The sequence below is a fragment of the Buteo buteo genome, chromosome 9, assembly GCF_964188355.1.
Source record: "Buteo buteo chromosome 9, bButBut1.hap1.1, whole genome shotgun sequence".
NCBI classification, from domain to species: domain Eukaryota; kingdom Metazoa; phylum Chordata; class Aves; order Accipitriformes; family Accipitridae; genus Buteo; species Buteo buteo.
Window position 1 is genome coordinate 1,948,253 of NC_134179.1, and position 15,239 is coordinate 1,963,491.

The 15,239-nt window shown below is 52.6% G+C and overlaps 1 protein-coding gene across 1 annotated transcript in view; it reads left to right on the forward strand.

Moving 5' to 3' along the window:
* The window catches only part of OPCML (opioid binding protein/cell adhesion molecule like), a 103,223-nt gene that overhangs the window by 36,394 nt on the left and 51,590 nt on the right, over positions 1-15,239 (forward strand). The gene's annotated exons all lie outside the window — the stretch shown is intronic.

A 15,239-nucleotide genomic window follows, 5' to 3' on the forward strand; every position in this document is an offset into this window, starting at 1 on the left:
GTATGTGCTGCTTGTAAGTTGGAAAAAAAAAAGACAGCACCCCGCTTTTTTCCATTAAGCTTCTTCTATAATGTATTAATAGAGAATTATATCCTCGCTATAGGATTATTAAAAAAGAAGAGAGATAAAAATGATAGAAATGAATCCGTATGCTATTATGCGGATGACAATAGAAACACTTAAGCCTTCCAGCCCTGACCTTGGCACATGTTTCATCTCAACTCTCGGAGAGTCTGAAATTGATACACTGACACTTACCATTAATATGAAGAACCATCATCTTCCCCCAAGAGCACGAAGGGATGGGAAGGATTTTGCCAATGCTCTGAGGGGCAGAGCAGGACCTCTTCTCGTCCCAGTGCAAATCCTTATGTCCCCCCGTGATTTTTCTTTTATTTTTTTTAAATTAAACTTGCTACAGAAGTTTTTGTGCGAGGCGTGCGGGCGGGTACGTTCCTCCTCTCTCCCTGCTCCTTGGTCCTCGCTTGGTGGTGGACCAGTTTGCACAAGGAGAAACCCGTGCAGATCTCCGTCCCAAACGCAAGGCCACCTCGGCAATGCGAGGGGACCTTCGCTTCGGCTGCTCCCAGGTTGTGGCATGTTGATGGGTGGCTGGTGGGTGCTAGAAAAAAAGACTGTGTGGGAATGAATGAAACTAAAGTTGAGGGGTTTAGGTTTGGGGTTTTTTTCCCCCATATATTTATCAATTTGAGTCATCCCACATCTGGAGGCAGCTGTGAACTTCATGTCCTGGTGCTCTGCATCCCTTGCAGAGGCGGTACCCATACTCCTTATCCCTCCCGTAGCCTCTATCCCCTGACCATTGGGGACTCCCCCGAGCTTGGCGAGATAAATTGGTTTTCCAGGAGCTGCCTCTGGTCTCCACATGAGGAAGGGGGGCAAGCTGGCTGCTGTGGACATGTGTCCACCAGGAGCAGGTCCGTCGTTGATGCTGGGCAGCATCCTTCTGGCTAAGGCTGGGTCTGAACCGGTGCCTCTGCCTCCCTGGTATCCCAACCCTGCACGGTTTCCCCAGCCTCGAGCTTCCCGACGTCGCTGCCATTTCCCACAGCCCACAGTTAATTGTGTGGCGGAGGCAAAAGGTTTCCACTCTCCCTTCCTTCCTCAAACCAAGTTTGTTTAGCCCTTAAGCTACTGTGAATATTGAGAGGGAGAAAGAGCTGCGTAATGTAGTGACAGCTCTGCTGTGTTCCTGCTAATGCAGATATCATTTGATCAATGTGATCCTCTGCAACCTCTTGTGAGGATTAATAATGAAGAACGCTTCGGCGGAGTGAAAGCCGAGGAGCAGCAGACTTTGTTAGCCGAGCGCTTCAGGTGGGAGCCGGCTGCAAGCGGTACTGCCAGGGACAGGGACTCGCAGCGGGTGTTTTCGGGGGAGCCGTGCCCCTGAGGTGCTGCCCGAGGATGGGGAGGACGCAGCAAACGTGGAGACAGAAGGGGAGGGAAGGGGAAGGCGCGCTGGCAGCTTTCTTTCCGCTTAAGCAAAGGGTTGCAACCGTCCCCTGAGCCCCCCCCGTGCCTCTCCATCACCTCTGCACCCCAAAAAGCGGGGGTCGGCCGCTGCCTCTCCCCATCCCCGCGCTTTTCGGGCATTGCCATGGGATGGTCTCGTGCTGCCGGTTGCACGTGGCCGTGGTGCCGAGTGACCGGCTCGAGATAGAGCATCTGATCTGGCCACAAAGGGATAAATGCAGGATAGCCGGCAGGGCGCACGGGAGGGCTTCTCTCCAAAGACCTCGGCGTGGCGGCTTAGCTGCCTCTAAACACTGCGTGTGCTTCTTTCTTTCTTTGTCTCTCATTTTATTTATAACCCTGGTTGGCTTTTTTAATTATTATTATGATTACTCCTGCTGAGCTGTAAAGTCGTTGAGAAAAAAAAGAAAAAATACCAGGGCAAATGTGTCAGGCAAATTAAACTGGCTTGTTATAATCAGCTGCTGCTCCTGTATCTTTTGCTTTCTGTGGCTCTCTATCGCTGGTCCCCGTGTACATATAGACGCTCTCCCTCCTCTCAATTTCAGTGTCAAGAACTTTATTGGCATGACAAGATATACTGTGTTGCTGGAGTTAATACAGTCTCAAGTGTGTATGTCTGAGAGAGGTTTTCACAGTAGTAATTGGGTTTTATACAGTGTGTCCAGTTCTATATTTGGTGACTGAGGCGCAGCTATATCGGGAAGCCATTTCTGCCACCTCTGCTTGAATTATGCAGATGATTTTTTTCCTTGCTTTTAAGGGTGAAACAGAGGCGGTTTGTGCAGCCGGCTTGCTCCTTGCCCACCCCGCTGTGCGGCTGGAGGGGTCCCTTGGCTCAGCCTTGTAGGATTAGGCTGCGCCAGCGTTGCCATCGTGCTAATTTCTGCTGCGTGTGTCCCCCCCGGCACCGCGATACCTTCCCACGGAGGCAGATCGAGCGCAACCAGGGTGGTTGAGCCTCCAGAGCGGACCCGAGGGGATGTTTGTCCTCCGTGCTCAGCCGTTGCTTGGTCCGGGTGCTGCGGAGCTGGAGCAGGGCGGGGGGCTGCTCCGGGACAAGAGGTGCCTCATTGATCCGTACGGAGATGGGGAGGGCTGGGGCTGGCGTCCTTCTTCTGCCTTGGATGTGTCCTTTCTTCTCCCTCCCCTGCTTGCTCCGCACCTCTCCTTCCCATCATCTGTCTTTTCCTCGCTTCGCTTCATATTTATCCCCCCCGCCCCGCTCCAGACGATCCTTGTCCCCCCATCACCTTCGCCCCGTGGGGACATATCCTGGCCCCGCATCTGCGGCGGCCCCGTTGCAAACACCCCGGCAGAGAGCGGGATGGCGTGCGGCCTGTTTGCAGAGCTAAGGGACAAATGGGACCGAGGACAGCCGGTCCGCGAGACGAGGAACCTTTGCTCCGAGAGGGGATGAAAGGCGGCAGAATTGGAAATTATTTTATTTCAATTAGATTTTAATTAGCCGCTGTCTCTGAGCCGTCGGATCAGTCGCCAAATAATTGAAAAGCAACAATATTTGCATGTGGTGCCTCGAAGAATAGCCGCGTCTGATCTGTGGCAGGGAGGGTGTGGGGAGATAATTCCCAAGGTCAGCTGCTCCTCGCTGGTAGTTCAGCGTGGGCAAGTTTCTTGCAAATAACCCACTGTAGCCTCACACTAATTTTACAGTAAATTAATGCAGAGCTGGCATTTGTATGGGTTTAATTAGCAGGCAACACAAACTTTTATAAACCTTTTGCAGCGGCAATTTAAACCTGATTGCAAAGTTATTAAAGGCAGCCATGGCAGGCTGCTTCTAGGAGTCTGCAGGGACCAAGGCGTGCTAAAACACGGGGGCTACGCAGTGCGTTGGTGCTGCTGGAGCTCTTCACGGTAGGGGCAAATGGGCGAAACCCTGCCGACTTGCTGGAGATGTGCAAGGGTGGCATCAGCTGAGCGCCTGATGCGCGCGTCGCCGGCGATTCCTCCCGCCTTCCCCCAGTGGGTTGCGTCCTTCTCGGAGATGTTGGCTCTCCGATCTGCCCCGAATTGCTCTTCTGCCCATTTCCAGGCAGCTGCCGCATGGTTTTTACAGTAGCTACAAATAGTTGGGAGGCGGTGCAGCCCATAAAAGCCAACGCTCGCCTCTCGGCACATGCAGGCAGAGCAGTTTATGAGCAGGGCTGTTGTCTGTGGCAGTAATGTGTTGCGTGGTCCCCGAAGAGAGCTGCTAGAAATCACAAGATCATGAGTTTCACAGTACATATCTATAGCTGGTGTCACAGATAATTAAAATAAGCGGGTTACTAGCCTCGGTTGGGCGCGTGGATTACAGCTCCCGTAATTCAGGGTGGGCATGGGTGTCAGTCCAGCCGTGGCTTCAAGCACGGCAGAAACAGCCCTGCAGCAGTTGGACGAGGCTGGATGGCCACGTTAAGGATATTAAAAATATTTATACACTCTGGAATGATGGGAGTCTTTTTTAAATGCCTGCAGAGTGAGGCCATTTCTTATTTTGCAAATAATTGCATTTAAAATATACCTGTATCTATATATGAATGTGTGTATATATATATATATATATAAGGGAAAATGCAATTCTTGACAGAGCAGATTTAATTGCCAACCCGCGTTGTAAGAAATGGGAAATAGCAGCTTTTAATTACGATTGCAGGCTTTGTGTGGCGAGTCCAGGACACCTCTGCAATCAGCCGGAGAGATTCTGTCCTCCATGCTTCCCTCCTCACATGTTCAGAGGACAATGGCAAGTCATTAACGAACTATAATGGGAAAAGCCGTATCTAACGATTACACTCTCTTAGCGAGGCCGGGTGCCGGGTGGGTGACTAACCACTGGTGTACTTTTTCTTCCCTTTTCTCTTGGCTAATAGCGTTCTTGCTGGAGCCAGTCAAATATAGCCCAGATGCTGGGCCGCTGACTGCTGTGCTTGGCTTCGGGTGCTGCGTGATTGAGTGCCGAGCCCTGTTTTGCTGTCTGTTGCACCGTGTAGATCTGGAGTCGCTCCACGGGCTTGCATTTGTCTGACATAAATGGGAGCAGAGCCTGGCCTGCTTCAGCCCCCTTCCCCGGTAGCTAGAGGAGAGCTCTGATTAGTGATTGATTGCCGGTATTAATTTGCTGCGTGTAAGAGGTGTCCAAGGACAAGTCTGAAATGGCTCTTGCGTATCCAAGGGGAGTCGGGAAGAGCTGATGGATTCAAGGGGAGCCGAGTGCTGGCAGACACCTTTCCTAGGGTGGCTGAGATCCACGAACCCCTTGGGGAAGGTTTTAACGTGGCTGGTTAGACCTGGGTAGATGTGGAGTTATTCTCTCCTTAGCTCCTCTGTGCCTGTACCCACCTTAGGTCCCTGAAGACACAGCCTGGTTTTCAGAGATGCTGGCCTAGCATTTTTCCATACGGATAGAAACTATCGGGTATCTTTGATAGGGGGCTGAGATGTTCAGGGGGGAAGGAGGTGGGCTCTGAAACTCCAGGCATGCTGGCACCCATCCCTTGGGTCCAGCACAGGCAACGGGCAGGATGACGCTTGGATGCTGGTATCTTTGGAAGAGCAATTTTTGAAGTCGCGGCCAGAAAGGGCCCAGCTTTTAGACACTCTAGTCTTTGAGAAGGTGGCTGCTGCAACCCAGGCCCTTCTCGTTTTTGACTCACTGGTCCCTTCTGCAAACCTGAGCCTGAATCTGGAACCGGGTGAGGTGGGAAAGAGGAGAGGGGAGTGCTAAAAAAGTCAGGAACGCAAGAGTAGAAGATCTGAGAGATATTTCCAGATGGGTGTGGGTAGGAAAACGAGAGAGAATGCTATTTGCATCTCGCAATTAAAATAAATCTGAGCAGGAGAGGAGATGGCAGTGCTGAGTCTGTTGATGTGTCTGATGAAGCAAAGCTGATTCACCTAGAAGTTGACACAGCTGTGTTAATGTGCCTGCAAATAGCAGCTCCTGTCTGCCTGTGATTAAGCCGCAATGGAAGGCCGGCCTGTCACCTGTGGGTTTATAAAAGCTGGTGCCTCCCCTTTGACTGGAGATGGTTTCTAGCTGGGTTCCCACGCGCACACCCAGCTCCGGCTCCCGCTGCCAGCTAAAGGAGCAGCACCCGCCGGTGCGGTACGTTGGCTCCAGCTCTGCCAGTCGAGAGCGAGGTACCGTTAACCGTGTAAGCATTTCAATTGCCACCCATTATTTTGTTGTGCAGGATGCCGGGCATGTGTGCAGAGGGGCGGGAGGAAGGCCGGGGGACGTGGCTTTTTGAGTGTAATTGCAGCGATTTCCCCATCTGCTGTTGTGAGCGCAAGCGAGTTGTCAGGCAGGGTATAATCCCGGCTGCGCCCACGGGGCACGGAGCGGCAGGGGCACGGCGTTAGCCAGCGCTGCCGTCGGGCTTTTGGGAGGAGAGGAATGAAAACCCTCCGCTGGGGGGGGTAGAGGATTTACACGCACCCCCCGGCACGCTCTAAAAATACCCCTCGGTAATCAAGCTCCTGCCGCTCGCCGTTGTGCTCTCTCTCGCTTCTGGTGCTCATCAGTCCCGCGGGGTATAAATAGCAGCGCTCCCGAGCGAGCCGCTCGCTCTTGTTTTGACATCCCCATCGCTGCGGTGGTGCCGAGCCGCGGTGGCACAGATACCGGCATGGCACACAGCCCAAGGAACCAGCTCGGGCACCCACCTTCCCGGGAGGAGGCAGCAGCCCGGGACTGGGGCACCCACTCGCGGGGTGTTCGGTGGGAGAAATGCAAGGGTGGGGGGAGATGCAGCCGTGCGCGCGTACGGGGAGCAGGGCTTGAATGCTGCCTTTTGGAGTCTTTCTGTTGCCCAAACTAGAAATGACCGTCTGGTCTGTCGGATATTGGTTCCCATGTCCTTCCCCACGCCGCATCCTTCAGGCTGGGGGACTTCAGCCCCCCAGTAGAACTCTCAGAGCAGCAGGAGAGGGAGGGAGCAGATCTGCAGACCAGCTCCTCTCCCTGCCGAGCGGGGCTGGGCATTTTGTGCGGGGCCAAGCAGAGCTCCCGGCAAACCTCCGAGTGCCGCCTGCGGGACCTGAAGGCGAAAGAGGGAGATGCGATCTCATTTTTTCCGATCTGTCAGAAGTTGTTATAGGAAAGAGACCGATCGATCGCCCTCCGTGTCCACCGCGAGACAGAACAGGAAGGAATCGGATTAATTTGCAGGAGGGAAGATCAAGGTTAGATATTTGGGAATAGCAATCTCTCCAGTCGCAAGCACTGGAAAGCCCTGGGAGAGGATAGCAAGAGAGATCGCCGTGTCTCACTGCAGAGGGGTTTTAAGAGCAACGTAGGCAAATAGGCGGTGGGGAGGGGATGGGGACAGCTGGTGCTGCCTCGACGGTAGAGTCTGGGAAAAAGGGTTTCATGAGGTCCTTTCCCGAGTATGTAGTAAGTGTCGGCTTCCCAGAGTGGTGTTGTCCCTCACCGCTAGACGTGTGTGCAGCAAACGAGGCTGCTGCGATACAATGCTTATTAAGCAATTACTAGGGGAAGCGGAGGGGGTGTCTTCAAACTGGCTGCTCTGCAGATTTCCTGTGAAAACTGTCTCGCCGAAATCCAAATGTCATCAGTCATCAGCAGCTGAACAGCCTCTCCGAAACCTCCAAGTGGGACGTATGCATTGGTTCATTACAGCTGTCATCCTGCCGGTGCTCGGGTTTATTTGTGGCGGTGGTGGTGTTCGCAGAAAGCCTCTGCTGTGCTTTTTGGACACGAACGCTGGCTCCGGGGGCTGGTATTTGAAAAAAGTTTCATCTGCTTTGAAGCCAGACGCTGTGTCAGCACCCACCACGGTTTCCCGAAACCCTGCAGGGATAGCGCAGCTCCGGGCAGCCCCGGCCCCTCTCTGCAAGTCCCTGCTACCTAGAAAAGCAGCAATCTCCATTGCATCTTCTTTGCTCGCCGTGCCTTATTTGCAAGGCCTTGGAGAAGACGGAGGCTTTGCAGAAAGATGTGAAGGGGCCATGGGATGAGAAGGGGACAGGGTGGGTTTCCAAAGCTGCAGTCCTTCTCATGGTAGCTGTGGCTTGGTTTTCTCCCGTGCCCAGTTTGGAGCGGAGGGGCAACCCAACAGTGTCCCCACGGGTAGGTGTCCAGCTTACAGCTGCGACAACAGCTCCTCCACTTAAATCAAAAGGTTTTTTTGCCTCCAAGAGGGAATTTCTTGAGACCTCCCTGGGGAGCGTGGAGCTCGGCACCCCCCTGTGTGTGGACACTTGCCTAAACTCTTCCTCCGTGGTCTGTTGTAGGGTTAAAGTGTGTTCCTCGCTGCAGTCAGAGACGGGATAAAATGTGGAGCCAGGAAAGAGAAAACCTAATGGTTAGGTAATTAAAGGACATGCCAGGGGATAGGTGGATGAAAAGAGCAGAGGGAGGATGCGGAGGGGCTGTAGAAACACATCGATACATGTATAAGGAAGGGAGAGATGGGCGAGAAGATTAATTTATGATCGTTCCTGTCTATTATTATTCTGAGTCAGAGGCTCAGATCGCATCTGGAGAGTCTCCAAACCTGCCCCGGTGCCATAAGGTTAATACAAAGCCAGTGGCTCCGCCAAGATCCCCTGGGCTCGGAGCCGGATTAGGCAAACGCCAACTGAAATCTAAGGTGGGCAGATAGGGGAGCAAGAGATAAGAGGGTGAGCAGCGGGGTTAGAGGGCTTCGTGGCTGGGATTAGCGAGCGATGATACGGGCTGGCACTGGCTCGGGGTGATCAGAGAAGCATTATCAGCCAGGGTGGTGGCAGTGGAGAAGCCCAGACCTGGTCTAGGAGAGAGGAGGCAGCGCCTTGTTCTTTATGTCGCTGGATGGGGTGGGCTTTCAGTTGCACTCCCTGCTTTCTAGGCTGGCCGCTGCACCTAAAATCACCCTCTACCCCAGAGGTGCTTCAGCAGTTGGTGGCAAGTAGGGGTTTCGGAAACCTCTGCTGCCCAGGAGCTGCTGACATCCTACTTTAGATCTTTCATAATAAAGGTCTTGGTTGAGTCTCAGGAGCTGGGGAGCGTTGAAGGGCCTCATTGCGTGTGGATCCTGAGTTAAGACTGAAGGGAGAGGTTATTTTGCTGTTTGCTGTAGCTCAGGAGAATAAGATGCGGTGATGCCCGAGCAGTGATAAGGCACGCTCCTGGCTTTGCTGCCTCGCAGGTTACGTGCCACGACACGGCCCTTTCTCCTTGTCGAGGTTAAACAAGCGGCTCGCGGGCAGCTGCAAGCCTTGCCGTAGCATTTCTGCTGCGGTTCGGAGGGGGTTCAGCAGCTCAGGAAAGCTAAAGCAGTACTTCACAACAAGGAGTGAGCCGTGAGACTTGTTGAAAACCGCAATCATTAGATGTGGTCCTGCCTGGGAACCTTCTGAGCGGTTTTCCTTTCCCCTCGCACCTTGTCTGAAGCATGATTTTCTCGCTCCAGCTCCGCAGGCTGGATGGGCTGAGCAGGATTTCCCTTTCAAATGACACAGAGGGGGTAAAAAGCTACCTCAACCCCAACCAGAACAGAGCAAGGTTTGTCTGCCGGAGGCATGACCCAGCTGGGCTCCCCCCGGTCCGCAGGCAGGACAAGGGCGCGTTGCCGTTTGTTTATTCCCCGCTTTAATAATCGGCTGATTAAGTTGCATTTTTATTTGGTTTCAGCAGCAACTAGATTGAGAGCTGTAATATCCACTCACACCTCGTAATTACCATTAATTTCTTCTCTCTCCGTGCGAGGCAGGGCCGGGGTTGGCAGAGGCAGCCGGGGGAGCGCGGTGAATTGGATCGCGGCACTTTGCATATTGATGAGCTGAGGTAGTGCCCGCTCCTCGGCCGGGGGCCGAGACAAGCAGAGAGGGAGGAATTGGTGGGGAGGGAGAAGGGGCGAGGAGCAGGGGGAAAATCCACCTTAAATCCCAGACAAAGGCAAGCCCGGCAAAGTGTCAGAGTCAGCACAACAGCCTGTGCGAGCCTAATTACCATAACGATGTGAAAGAGCCCAATCAGCAATCTGGGGCTAATCTTTCATGTATTACAGGTCTCTCTTTCGAAGCGCTCCACAGCTAAATGCATTTTTAATGAAGATATTCCTAGACTCGCAGATAATTTCCCACTCTTTACAAGGAGGGTATCAGAGCTCATTAAGCGGGTCGTTCTTCTTTTTATATATATATGTATCTCTGTGTGCGTGTGTATATATATCCCCCAGTTCTTCAGGAAGCTAACGTCAGTGCCACCGCCGGCGGCGAAGGGAAGATATCCATCCCCTGTCGCAGGGAGGGAGGGAGTCTCGCCAGGAAAGTTTGCTGCCTGCATCTCCCATGGGTTTGGGCGCTCCTTCCCTCTCCCTCTGCAGCCAGCATATAATAAAACGTAATAAAAACATCGCAAGAGTGGGGAGTGGGGGGCAGCAGGCAGTGTGGGGATGGGGGTCGCTCGGAGGAGCAGGGGTTGTGGCGAGGCCAAAGCCAGAGCTGAGCGACGGGTGCAGTTATTGCATCCTCAGCTATGGCCGTTGAGGGACTGTAATCGTATTATTGCTCCGATGGTGATTTCTCGTACCGCTTTCTAAAGCGCCGTCAGATGAAATCTGGCGGAAAATTAAAGGGGAAACTGAGGCTGGCCCGCAGAGGGTGAGTTATTTGGGAAGGGAGCGGGGCTGTCTCCTCCTGCTCCCCATGGCGCTTGTCTCGCCAGGATCTCAGCAGAGGCTTTCGCGGGGAGCAGGGGGGAGGAAAACAGGGAGATTGCCTTTTAAAGCATCAGACAGCTGGCTCCTGACAGGAGGAGGATGCGGAGGGTGTGTTTCCAATTATCTCTGTAGATGGGGCCAAATCCCAAGAGGGGATAAGGAACCGCAAGTCAAAATGAGGCTGAGGAATTGCTGGAGAGAAACGGGGAGCGATGATGAGTCTCGTCCGGCGCCGCGTCTCCAAAAGCGGCCGGTGTGGGTAACATCACGGTGCTCAATTATAACCTGCCCAAAGGGAAGAGTCTTTGAACTTGAGGGAAGAAGTGTTTGCCGTGTGCCTGCAAACGGGAGGGCGTCTGAAGTGCGTATCTGATGCCGTTGCAGCTCTGGGTTTTCTCCTGGGCTATGTATTGCCAAGTCTTTGTTTGAGCCTCGGCAGCAATGCTGCGGGCTCCTTCCCTCTCAGGATTTAGCTTGTAAACCTAAAGATGGAAAGGCCTCTGGAGCGTAAAGGTTTTTGAACGCGCTCTGGAGATGGGCTGGAGCAGCGATGCGTTAGGTCTGATCCCTCGTTTTTGAGTACGAGCCTCACAGGAGCTCGCTTTGGCCCGTGGCTGAGCCAGACTCGGCTCTTAGGTCTGGATGCTCGCTTTGGGTGGCCAAATTTCCTGCTCCTCCAGCACCTCCTTCCAATTTGCAGGCAAGTTTGGTTTCTGCCTGGACTCATTTCTGGCCTTCATTCCTTCTTGGTATGGGGATTGCAACCAGCTTGTGGAGGTTGGGGGATGTGAGGGGCGAAAGGCTTCTGTTCAAGGCGAGACCGGAGGTTTATGGAGAAAATGTGCTGGTGAGGGTGCCGCAAGCAGTCGCTTTTAGGTCTCGGGGGAATTTCTTTCCTCCTCAGCCCGTCCTGAGGAGCTCCCAATGCGAGAGCAACTGGAGACTGCAGGCAGCAAAGGGTTAAAGAGGTAGAGGAGCGGGAGGAGGACGGCAGAAATTTGCAGGGATGATAAACACCGCCGAGGATGATTTTCTCTCCACAGAGCGGGCCATTGATCTGTGATTAGAGTAGCTGAAGCTTTTACAATCAATCAGGTAGGAAATCACATCATTGGAGGTTCAGAGGTCAGAGAAATCGGGGAGGGTGGGAGGAGAGGGGAGAGCTGCCGGAGCCTCTCGGAGGGGTTTGGGAAGGCGAGGAGGAGCTGTGTGCGGATGCAAAGCTCGGGCACAGTAATGTTTTTCTCATGCATGTTCGCTTTGAGGGTCCTCGAACGAACGGCCCAGGGTCTTTGGGTTTGGTTTGTCTGGCCAGGTTGGGAAGGTTGAGGCTTTCCTGGCTTGTGCATTGAATATCGGTCTGTTATCTTCTGTACTATGGACAACTTGCGGTGTCCAGACCAGGTCTGGACTCATAGCTGTGACCTAGAGATGGTTCCTCCTGTTGGACCTGGAGGTGCTCCTGTTGGAGTGGATAGTAAAACCCATGACGGGCTGAGGTTTGTGCCAGGAATAGGCATGCGGAAACATCACCCCGGTCCATTTGCTAATTGGGGCCGTGCTGCCTGGCCCCAGAAGCGCTCGCTCCAAGCTGTGCTTCTGAGTTTGTGCCTCTACTTGGAGATGCTCCTCGAGCTGAAGTCCTTCAAGCCCTGGAGTTTCACTGGGGCTGGGCCACAAGTACCTCGCGGAGCTGGTGCTTGCAGTGCTGTGCTTCGGTACCGCAGCCGCTGAGGAACGAATAGATTATGTGTGTGCTTTGGTGACTGCTGTAAATAACTAGCTACTCTAGCCAGGTAGGTATTATGGATTAATTCAGTAATTGGTCCATCTGGAGCATCTACTTACAATATCAATTTATCTACGTACCTCCTAATATCTTGAAAGGAGCTTTAGGAAGATGCACGCAAATAGCCGGGAAGGGAAAACTGGCGAGAGCTCGTTTAGCAAGCTGATGGAGAGGAAGGTTACGAGCCGAGCCGTCAGGTAGGCTGGTAAAGGGTTACTCTCAAGCAGATCGATCACATGTAATCTGGCCTTGCACTGGGAAAAAAAGAAATAACAAAAGTAGGGCAGATTAAATAGAAGACAAAGGCAGAGCGTGTGATTACAGCCTCCCCCGTCCTGCTTTTCCCTCACTCTGTGATGGCAGCCGCACCTCTCATTTTCTGCCTGTTATTTTGTCTCTGGCCTCGTCCCCGTGGCTTCTCAGCGGGGTGTTTTTAAAATATGATATGATTCTGTTGCCTTCTGTGTTTGGAGACCCATAGCAGGCACTGACCTTTCAAGTCTCTTCGTGATTAAAGCTCTTATTAATTTCCTGTGGGGCTGCAGACACTCTGAGGCAGTAAAGTGTTGGGAGTTCATTAACATGTGGGGCTTTAATTAGCCAGAAATCCCTCCCTGTCCCGATTTGACCAAGGAAAAAAGAGGAAGGGTGGGTAAAAAAAAAAGAGAGAAAATGATGTTGAAGTAAAAATAGTTGCAGCAAACATCTTCACAGTAGGAATAGATTTCAAGGCTCACGATCTATTTATCGGGCACTTTGGACCCGCGTGCATGTTCCCCATACAAACCATCACTGGTGGCCCTTTATACGCAGACGCCAAGACATACTCCCAGGGAGAATCGCCCCACTGGCACCCGGCGCAGTAAGTAATAGTGTCAGGAAGGGAACGGGGAGGAAGGTTTGACAAAGCGGCAAAGCGAGCCCGTGCAGCAGCCTCCGCGCAGCCTGCTGCTGCGGCTGGGGAGCGCTGCCTGCGCTGGTGCCAGGCCACCGCGCGCTCCCAGGCGTCACAGCGTGTTCGTTAGCGTGGCTGCGAAGCCGGGTGCGATGAGCATGGGTGCGTCGGGGCCTGACCCTTCCCCCTTGCGCCTTTTTTCATAGCAGCGGCATCGCTGTTAGAGCAGGTTTAGATGGAGCGGAGAGCAGCGTTGGGCACGGCAGCAGCCCAGGAGGCGCGCTGCCTGTGGGAGCGCGCCATCAACATGTGGCCCTTTTATTTATTTAAACCTCGGGTGGAATAATATATGTTTGATTGCCCAGTTGATCTATTTGTGACAAGTGTTAAAACACATGTGCATTGATTTTCTTTGAGGAGCGTATTTCTAAGGGTAATTTAATAGTGGTATTGAGCATAGCTCTTACTGGCTGGGGAGAAGGCAGAGGGAGGGGATGGGGGATTAGATGAAGAAGAGAGAGACGCTAATGGCGTTTTCGCAATGCAATTGCTTAGGTCAGTGAAAAGCTGTCACAGTTTAATGCACTCGCTTGTTGGGGATGTTATCATATACAGGATTAAGCCATTCCAAAACATGAAAACAAGAGCAGCTTGTTAGTGAGGGAAGCTGTTAAAGAGCTGCTGTTGCAAAGTTATGATTGCTGTGCGGAGGGAGTTACGTTGCGCTTCTCCCGCTGCCCTCCAGCTGCTGTGAGCTCTGCGAGACTGCAGGGATGCTCTCGTCTTCTGGGACTGGCTAGTCTTCATCTCCCCTTTTCCTGGAGGAGCTGGTCCTCGGCATTTGCACGGAGATCCTGGGTCCAAAAAGGTCATTAGGCGATAGGCGCAGGAAGGCTGGAGCCTCAGCGTGGGTAAATCCGCGTACATCTCTTGGTGGCTGAGACCAGATGTGCTGACGTGTCTTGTTGTAATGACTGACGTTGTTAGCGACTGCATCTTGGGCTCTTTAGCCGTGTTCCCCATCTGCCAGGGAGACTGAGTCCAATATTCATGCGCCGTCTTCCCGGAGCCTTAGCAGGTTTGCATTTCGGCTCTCGATGAGGGAAAAAAAATTTTCTACCAGCTCGGGCTGGGGTCTAAAAGTCAAGCTGGGCTCTTGCAGCTTCGTCCTTGTCCATACCCAGGCAGCCTCCTTGTCTCTTGCGGGTTCACAGAGCCAGTACTCCGGGTGGCAGTAACGCCGCTCATCATGCGGCAGTCAGGGGAGGCTCCATCTCCCTCCTTCCTGGCTGCATCGACTCCGTGGGGCTGACAGGAGCAGAAAGCATTACAAACTTGTCTGCGTCACCCAAAATCAGCAGATCCGGCTCTGAATACGCATGGGGAGCTGCTTTGTGGAATAGGATGGAAAGGCTGTGTCATCTTCCCGTTGCCACTTTTCATAGCGGGGTTGTATTTTAGTCTATCTCCTTGCTAACGTGTAAGCTCCTCTCTACCATATGTAATATTTAGTCCTCCATCCAGTCTAGTTTGAAATGTCGAAAACAATGGAGCATCTCCTCCTTTCTCCCGGGAGGCGGTTGCAGAGCCCTCTAGATCTTGGCATCAAGAACTTTTTCCATATTTATACTTGACCTAAATTCTCTCTCTCTCTCAAATAACCATAGTTTTAGCCCTCTGGCACCTACACCTCTTCTTTAGAGTTTTCACACTTGAAATACTTATGGGTTGCAATAATACGGGTACCTTTATATGTGTCTTAACCAGGCTATAAATCCTGCTAGTTGACAAGGTTATTGTTATCTGGCTTCTGCCATGACCCACTGTTAAAATACATGACATAATTACACAGAACATATCATACAAGCCATTTTTCCTCGTATGAAGCCTGATAAATATTAATGGCCCATTGCTGTAGCTGTGTACCGTGGTAGTATTGGAGTCAATGAGGTTGATCCAAGGCACGATAATTGCTAGTGGACATGGACCCTAGGCGACTGCCAAATTAGTTCTCTCTCCAAGCGTGATGCACTTCTGGAGCTCTGAATTGTGTCTCGGGGGTGGTTTTTTTGGCCTCTGCTGTTTTGAAGTCTGTACTGTAGAGGGGAGACCCAGGTTGGATGAGACAAGAGTCAACCCAAGACTCTTCCCATGTCTTTGCCACTGATTTGTCCTCAGTTGGGTCATGTGTAATATTAATTGCATGCGTGCATCCTCGCTACTGGATGGCAAGGCAGTGGTGTGGATGTGTCCTCTGTCCCCAGACCCCCGTCGCTGCTATTCCCTCACGCCCTTGAGACCTGTCGGCCTGCACGTCCCCTTATCTCCCCAGTCTAAATTCGTAGTGCCTGCTTCCCGTAAATGGCACTTTATCCGCTGGCAATGT